Source organism: Jaculus jaculus, chromosome 12 (assembly GCF_020740685.1).
Source record: "Jaculus jaculus isolate mJacJac1 chromosome 12, mJacJac1.mat.Y.cur, whole genome shotgun sequence".
NCBI classification, from domain to species: Eukaryota; Metazoa; Chordata; class Mammalia; order Rodentia; family Dipodidae; genus Jaculus; species Jaculus jaculus.
Window position 1 is genome coordinate 67,052,509 of NC_059113.1, and position 7,807 is coordinate 67,060,315.

The window sequence follows — 7,807 nt, forward strand, 5'->3', positions numbered from 1 at the left end:
TAGATGTTTGTCACGGCCTCGAGAGTTTATTCTTACACATGGGGCTACCATCTACAATGAACTTTTCATCAGAGAAACAAGGTTTCCTGAAAGAATGAAAGATTTCTGTCAGAGTACTTGATGACCCACCAAAGGTTAGTGGTAAGACCCTCTGAAGATACCATATGCAGCTGACATGTAAAATGGAACAGCATGGCTGGAAACCAGGAGAGAGTCAGTCCCCAGACAGTCAGTGTGTCTAGTGCCAGAAGGTGCTATATGGGCGACTGGGGGAAATGACCAATATCTGTCCAAGCAACTCATGGTCTAACCTACTTAGCAGCAAATAACCTGTTGTGATGCCCACACAAGTGCAATAGTGGCACACAGCCATGGTGGGGAACCAACTGCTCTTGATTTGGCTAACTGATCCCCTCAGTGGTATGGGACCCATAGCTGGAGCTGGGAAACGAGTCAGAATCATATCCAAACATAAGCCCACTCTCCATTATCAAGCTACCATTAATCATGGGCTACAAGAGGACATACACCTATTAAATTCTCTATAAAAAAGTAAGGGTTATCTCATTTTTCCTGGTGTTAACTTACTCTCCGTTGGAGAATCTGCTTCTCTTTTTCAGATAGATGCAGATCCTAAGGAGAGAGCCACCCTGTCATAACTCAAAAGGGCCCTGGCTGAAACTAAGGACAATTGGCAAAACAAGCAAGGGTGCTGTTTTCCTGATGAACCCGATACCAGCACAAGGAAGAAGGAGACCAACACAGAGAAAAATCAACTCCTACCAAATCAGAGAGCCAGAGCCTCAGAGGTCTCCAACACTTCATCACTGAAGCAGACCAAAAATGAAACCAACATGGCTCAGGGAAATTTTGCCGAAGAGGGGGTGGAAAGAATGTCAGAGCCACATGTTGGGTCATGATATGCAGACATTTATCATGCCAATAACTGTGGGCTAACTCCACAATGCACGACCCCTATACCTCAACAAAGAGGGACCAATGGGGAGGGGGTAGGTCACGGATGAGCCTAATAATGGTACCAAATTGCCTGTATTTGCTGAATACAAAACAACAACATAAAAGATTCATACTCATGAAAAAAAAGAAAAATATCTACATAATTGTGGAATAATTTCCCATTCAGAACAATGTTCAAATAAAAATAAGATTAGCCTTAAAAAATAAAATAAAATCCTTAGTTTCAAAATCACATTTTTAAAGTATTTTTTTAAACTTTTTTTGTTTATTCTTATTTATTTGAGTGTGACAGAGAGAGAAAGAGGCAGAGAGAGAGAGATAGAGAGGAGAGAGAGAGAATGGACGTGCCAGGGCCTCCAGCCACTGCAAATGAACTCCAGACCCGTGCGCCCCCTGGTGCATCTGGCTAACGTGGATCCTGGGGAATGGAGTCTGGAACTGGGGTCCTTAGGCCTCATAGGCAAGCGCTTAACCACTAAGCCATCTCTCTAGCCCTCAAAGTCACATTTTTGTAGCTAAATAAACAGTTAAAAACCTTTTTTGCTACTTAAAATATCATAGGGATGACCAGTTTTACTTTTTTCTTGAAGATTTTCCTCTGAGATCTCTAATAATAGCATTCTATATATAGTAATAGCATTCTAATGAACTTAAGATACTGGTATAAGGGAGTGGTCTAATTGAACTTTCTGCTGACTCAGCATTAATTTAAACTGACACTTTTTTCAGATTATTAGTAAATATGTTGCTTTAGGCATTTTTTCATGTGGGTAATTTTGTTTACTATTATATATCATAAACTTGAAACAGATGAATCTAAATTGCCTGTATTTGCCGAATACAAAACTAAAAAAAAAAAAGATTCATATTCACGAAAAAAAAGAAAAATATCTACAATTGTATGTTTTTCTGTTTACAAGTCTCTTTCCTACTTTTATTTTACATGTGATTTTGATACATAGTTTATTCTGGCCTACTACTGATTTGATCTCTTAAACTCAATTTCAGAATATGTCCTGTGAATATTTTAAGTAATATTAACTCTAAACACATACATGTTATCATTAGTGAATCACCCGTGAGAAAAACCTGAGAATCACAAATTTTTGCCAAAAAAAATAAAGCTGAAGAGCTCAATCATAAGTAGCAGTGCCACAATAGTCTGAGTTGGTCTTCCATTGCTGAAAAAAAACAAGCTGTATTTACTATGGTTATCTGACAATTTGTATGAGTTAATATGTTCTAATATATCACATAAAAGTATATGTTGAAATAATACAAGAAAGTAAAGTTAATTTATACTATTATATTTAAGTTTAAAACATTCAATCTTTAAGAAATTTTGCAGGCCCGGCCGCCGCTGGGCGGAGGATGGAAGTGGGTGTCCCGGCCATTACCCGGCGCCTCGCCAGCAGCGAAGATGGACCGCGAGCGGATGGGCGGCGCGCGGGCCGGGGAAGCCTTCTCCGCGGCGGGGGTTTCGCGGACTCCGCGCGCCAGATGAGTAATGAACGAGGATTTGAAAATGTAGAACTGGGAGTTACAGGAAAAAAGAAGAAAGCCCCAAGGAGGATCATCCACTTTGTTAGTGGCGAAACAATGGAAGAGTACAGCACGGATGAAGATGAAGTTGAAGGCCTAGAGAAGAAAGATGTTTTACCTACAATTGATCCGGCTCTCCACGTGGGATCTCTAGCCAGACAAAACTTACCTGGGGCCCCTACTTATGGTTTTACATGCTTCTGGCTGCCACATCAACCCTCTCAGTGTGTGACTTTCTTGAGAGAAGATTGCATCTGTTTTGGGCATCAGTACCCCAAAATACCAATATGCCATTGATGAGTATTACCGGATGAAGAAGGAGGAAAAGGAAGAAGAAGAAGAAAACAGGATGTCTGAAGAAGCAGAAAGACAGTACCAACAAAAGAAGATGCAGGCTGAGTCCATTGTGCAGACAGATCAACCAGAAACAGTAGTATCCAGTTCCTTTGTGAATCTTAACTTTGAAATGGAGGAAGACTGTGAAATAATTACGGAAAACAAACAAAATCCAGTCTCTGTTCCACCGTAGAGTGACAGGACTATAAAACGTTTAACCCGAAACTTGTACGAGGAACTTTGCACATTTTCTGTTCAGTGGGACTTAAAACAGTTATTTACATTTTAAGTTACCTGGGAAGGGAAACTTATGTTCTAGCTATGAGAGTCAGATCTGAGGTTTGGATATGTGTACTATGCTTTTACTACATGTCAGTGCTTTTTGTTTCTCTTGGTATTGCTGGGGATCAAGCCCATGCAAGGCCAGCACTCTTGTCACTGAGCTATACCGTCTGTGCAGTGCTGTAGTTTAAAATCTTTTCAAAAAAGCCAAGGATACTCTACAGCCCTAATCAATTAAGAGAGTTAAATTATATATTAAGATTATTTTGTATATTTAAGAATACAAGGTAAGTTGTTGATTAATGATACTTGAAGCTGATTATCATAGTTACAGATTAAAATGAGGGTTCCTTCCCAGATTTTAGTATGCTTTGCTTGCATTTAATATACCTAACCATTAACTTCACACTAAGGATGGTTCAATGAGTGTGTAATAAAAGATGCAAGATGGAAGCAGTTTGAAATTTCTTTCATCAAGAATATTTTGTGGAGCCAGGCCTTTAGTCCTAGCACTCAGGAAGCTGAGGTACGAAGATCACCCTGTTCAAGGCCACCTTGGGAAAATAGAGTGAATTCCAGGTCAGTCTGGGCTAGAATGAGACCCTATCTGGAAGAAAAAAAAAAGTTTCAATTCACTATCCCTAATATTGATAGGCTTCCATTTAAAATTTATTTATTTGAGAAAGAGGCAGAGAGAGGGAGAATATGGGTGCGCCAGGACCTCCAGCTGTTCCAAATGAACTCCAGATGCATGCATCACCTTGTGCATCTGACTTACATGGGTCCTGGGGAATTGAACCTGGGTTCTTTGGCTTTGCAGGCAAGCACCTTAAGTGCTGTGGCTTCCATTTTCAATAAGAGTCACAAAATCTTATATTCTTTTCAATAGTTATTCTAGAAATATGTTTACTAGTATGTTTGTAAAATGTTGATACCTGGGCTGGAGAGATGGCGTAGCGGTTAAGCGCTTGCCTGTGAAGCCTAAGGACCCCGGTTCGAGGCTCGTTTCCCCAGGTCCCACGTTAGCCAGATGCACAAGGGGGCGCACGCGTCTGGAGTTCGTTTGCAGAGGCTGGAAGCCCTGGCGCGCCCATTCTCTCTCTCTCCCTCTATCTGCCTTTCTCTCTGTGTCTGTCGCTCTCAAATAAATAAATAAAAATTTAAAACAAAACAAAAAAAAATGTTGATACCTACTGATCACTTTTTAAGCTCTTCATGCATCATATTATCAAAACAGCTAAGGGATGGGAACTGGTGACAATATTTTGTCATTCACCATTTTGAAGTAGAAGTTGGACAGTTGAATCATTTGTCTATTTCCATATTTGATTATCTACTTAGGTTACAAATTTTAGGAAGCTAATTTTGAAAACAAAATTCTAAAATAATGTGTATAGAACCTTAGAAATTATCTATTTAACTTACTAATTTGTAACGAAGGGCTAGAGAGGTGGCTCAGCCATTAATGTGACAATCTGATTTGTAACTAAATGTAGGTGAAGAACCGTGTGAACAGTGTAGAGATGTTGATCTTAAAAGCTTTCTCAGACATTGATTATGTTAACAGCTTTCTAAAAGCATGAAGTTTTCAGTCTTCAATTTGTATAAACTGTACCTTAAAAACAACTCTTAAGCATACAGATAGCACATTTTGGAAATCTATCAATGAAATGTTTAACTGGAAGCTGAATTTTTTTTTAACTGAAAATTGAAACTTCAAGTCATAATTTTAGTTCACCTGAAATTTGGAGAATTTACCAAGAAAGAACTCTTCTTATGAGTCTTTAGTTCTATGGACTCATGATGTAGTGATTTATAATTTGTGACAATAATCTTTTCATTCATGGACATAAGTACATAATTTGGTGCTTAATAGATTAATCTTCAGATTATGTAATCAATGTCATATTAAATTATAGTTTACTAACAGCTGTAAGGCCTGCTGGCCTGACTTCTTCCCCATTTGTTTTTGACTTTGAAATAGTACCAACTCAGATAGGATTTGATTATAAAATGAATGCAGGTTTGTCCAAAGGTGGACTCTTCCCCTTTAAAGTTCTAGTATGTAAAAGTTTACCTAGAAACTTCATCACAGCACAAGGAAGATAAGTGATTTATGAAAATTTAATGTTTCTTGAATTTTATTTTTGTTGTTTGTCCCAAAGTAGCCAGTTTGTAATGTTTATAGTTGTTCACTGTGCCTTAAATTTTTTATACTTTTGTTTATGCAAACTATAAAATTTCCCACAAATGCATTAAATAGTTATTTTAAAAAAAAAAGAAATTTTGCAGTGCCAAATTTATTGAACCACATTTGTACTACAATCAGTCACTTAAAGAACTATCAGAAAGTTATGTCAAAAAAGTCTCCCGCAACATCTGTTTAGGAGTCACCCTTTCCAAAATGTTGATATGGTATGAAAATACTAATATCCAGTTCAAATACCTAATGTTCAGTACCTAATAACTAATAGCTAATATGTTGTCTTCATTTAAAATATTTAATGCTTTTGTTAACTATGGTTGTATATTTCTAAGTATTAAAACTTTAATGTTGAGGGATGCTATATATGCTCTTAACAAAACTTGCATCATATTTTGTTAGAAAAAGCACCAAATAATTCATTGTTTATATCTAGAGAGTTAAAGATGAATTAAATAAGCTGTCATTAAACAGTAACTTCAAAGCCAGGCATGGTGGTGTGTGCCTGTAATCCCAACACATGGGAGGCTGAGACAGGAGGATGATGGGTTCTAGGCCAATCTAGGCTACTGGGTTACCTAAAGAGACCCTAGTGAACAAAAACTGAAGTAACTTAGAAGATACTTAAGCCAATTTACCTGAAAGAAGACCTCAAGCAAACTTAGTATTAGGCAGTTATACAGATCAGTTTCCTACATTCTTGCTGTAATTTTCTACATTTGAAACATTGTAAACAGTCTTTCATTTCCACTTTTTCCACCCCCACCACCCTGTAACATGCTGTTCATCTGATTTTAAAGTTGCATAAATATACATTGTCTCATGCCTGTTTGGAATGCTATGTGCTGAGCTGTAACAAACTGTTGATCTTTTGTTGTCTGTATACAGCTGCTTGCTTTAAATTAGTAATTCTAAATTAGCTTTTTTTTTTTACATGTCTAAAATAAAGTATTGCATATAAAAAAGCTTATTGTCCTTACTATAAGACTTTTAATATGACCATTTTTTCCCTTTAAAAGGCCTTTTGAAATAACTTTTAAAGATCAGATTTGACTTATGTTATGTACCCAGAATAAACATATAGATTTTGGAAACTTGTTTCTTATAACTTTCCTGAAACACATTTTTTTTTTAAATATGAAAGCAGATTTAAACATTGTTAGAAATTTTAGAAAAGTTTTTTACAAATTTAGTATCCAGTACTTTTAAATTTAAGCATAAATCTTGAGGCTGCTTTCTGTTAGTAGTTCCATAGAAGCATAGAAAGATAAAGCAAATGTAAAACAGTTATAACAGTTTCTTATAAGTGTAAAACAGTTAAAAATTTCTTGTAAGAAGTGCCCATAGTGACTTGGCATTCATTCATCATCATGTTGGGGCCAGGATCCTAAAAGTCCCTTGCTTGCATTTCCCTGACTCTGCAAGACAAGGAAGCTAAGCAAGAGCCTTTTTTTTTTTTTGTTGTTGTTGTTGTTCCTAAATTCCAGGGAGAGTTTTGATCTTCTCTCAGGGCTATAAGGCAACTTTTTGAACTTATCATTTTACAACTCTTTAAGAGTAGGAGAACCTTGCTTTTGTGTGTGTGTGTGTGTGTGTGTGTGTGTGTGTGTGTGTCTATGATCTTAATTACTTTTAGTGTTCCTCTGGGGGACACTCAACAGTAAAAACTGGCTATACTGTCTAGTACAGTAGGCTTAGTGGAAAACATCCCCACAATGAAATGGCACTGCTCAAAACAGAAATCATTCTGCAAATTTAGGGCTGTGAGCCACGTGTTATTCACACATACACATTTATTTTAAGTGCACTTTTTATATAGAGGCTAGACAACCATTCAACAATTTCCCCCTCACATATTCATTCATTCATTCATTCATTCATTCAGAAGTTAAGCATTCCCATTTTAAATTTCTGTTCTATTTACAACTCCAGAGATTAAAATCAAACCTTGTTACTAGGAAGGGTGTCAGGAGAGGCTGAGGGAGCTGGAGGAGCTGTTGGGGCAAGGTTCTTTATGGTATCAGGGTCAAAAGCAGGGGTGAGGGTGAGTATGGGGGGGGGGTTGAGTGAGAGTGCATTTCTGAGACCTTGGCTAGGACACAGTGAAAATGGCAGAGAGAAGGCCTTGCATGCAGAGTGAAAAATAGGGTACTGCAGACCATTTGCCTGTTCATTGGCAGAAGTTTGTTTTAAATCAGTGAGAATGTGGAAATCAAAAGTATCATTCTCAGACCATTTAGACCCATTGTCCAGATTATAGATGTGGCCAAACAGAATTATAGAGAAAGATTTCATAAGGAGACAGGGAAAGAGCAAAACAAGGGTGAGAGAAAAATAAACCAGAGCTTAAGCTGGGTTTACAAAGAACACCAATATGACCCCCTGGCCTATTAGGGTAAATGAAACCTGTACCTCCCACGTGGGCAGAGGCCATACAGGTTGCAACTGTCATTTTTAGCCTATTAG

The 7,807-nt window shown here is 37.5% G+C and overlaps 1 pseudogene; it reads left to right on the plus strand.

Annotated features, from left to right (window-relative positions):
- The first annotated feature begins 2,349 nt into the window (after positions 1-2,349).
- LOC101597146 lies at positions 2,350-3,070 on the plus strand (annotated as a pseudogene).
- The last annotated feature ends 4,737 nt before the right edge of the window (positions 3,071-7,807 follow it).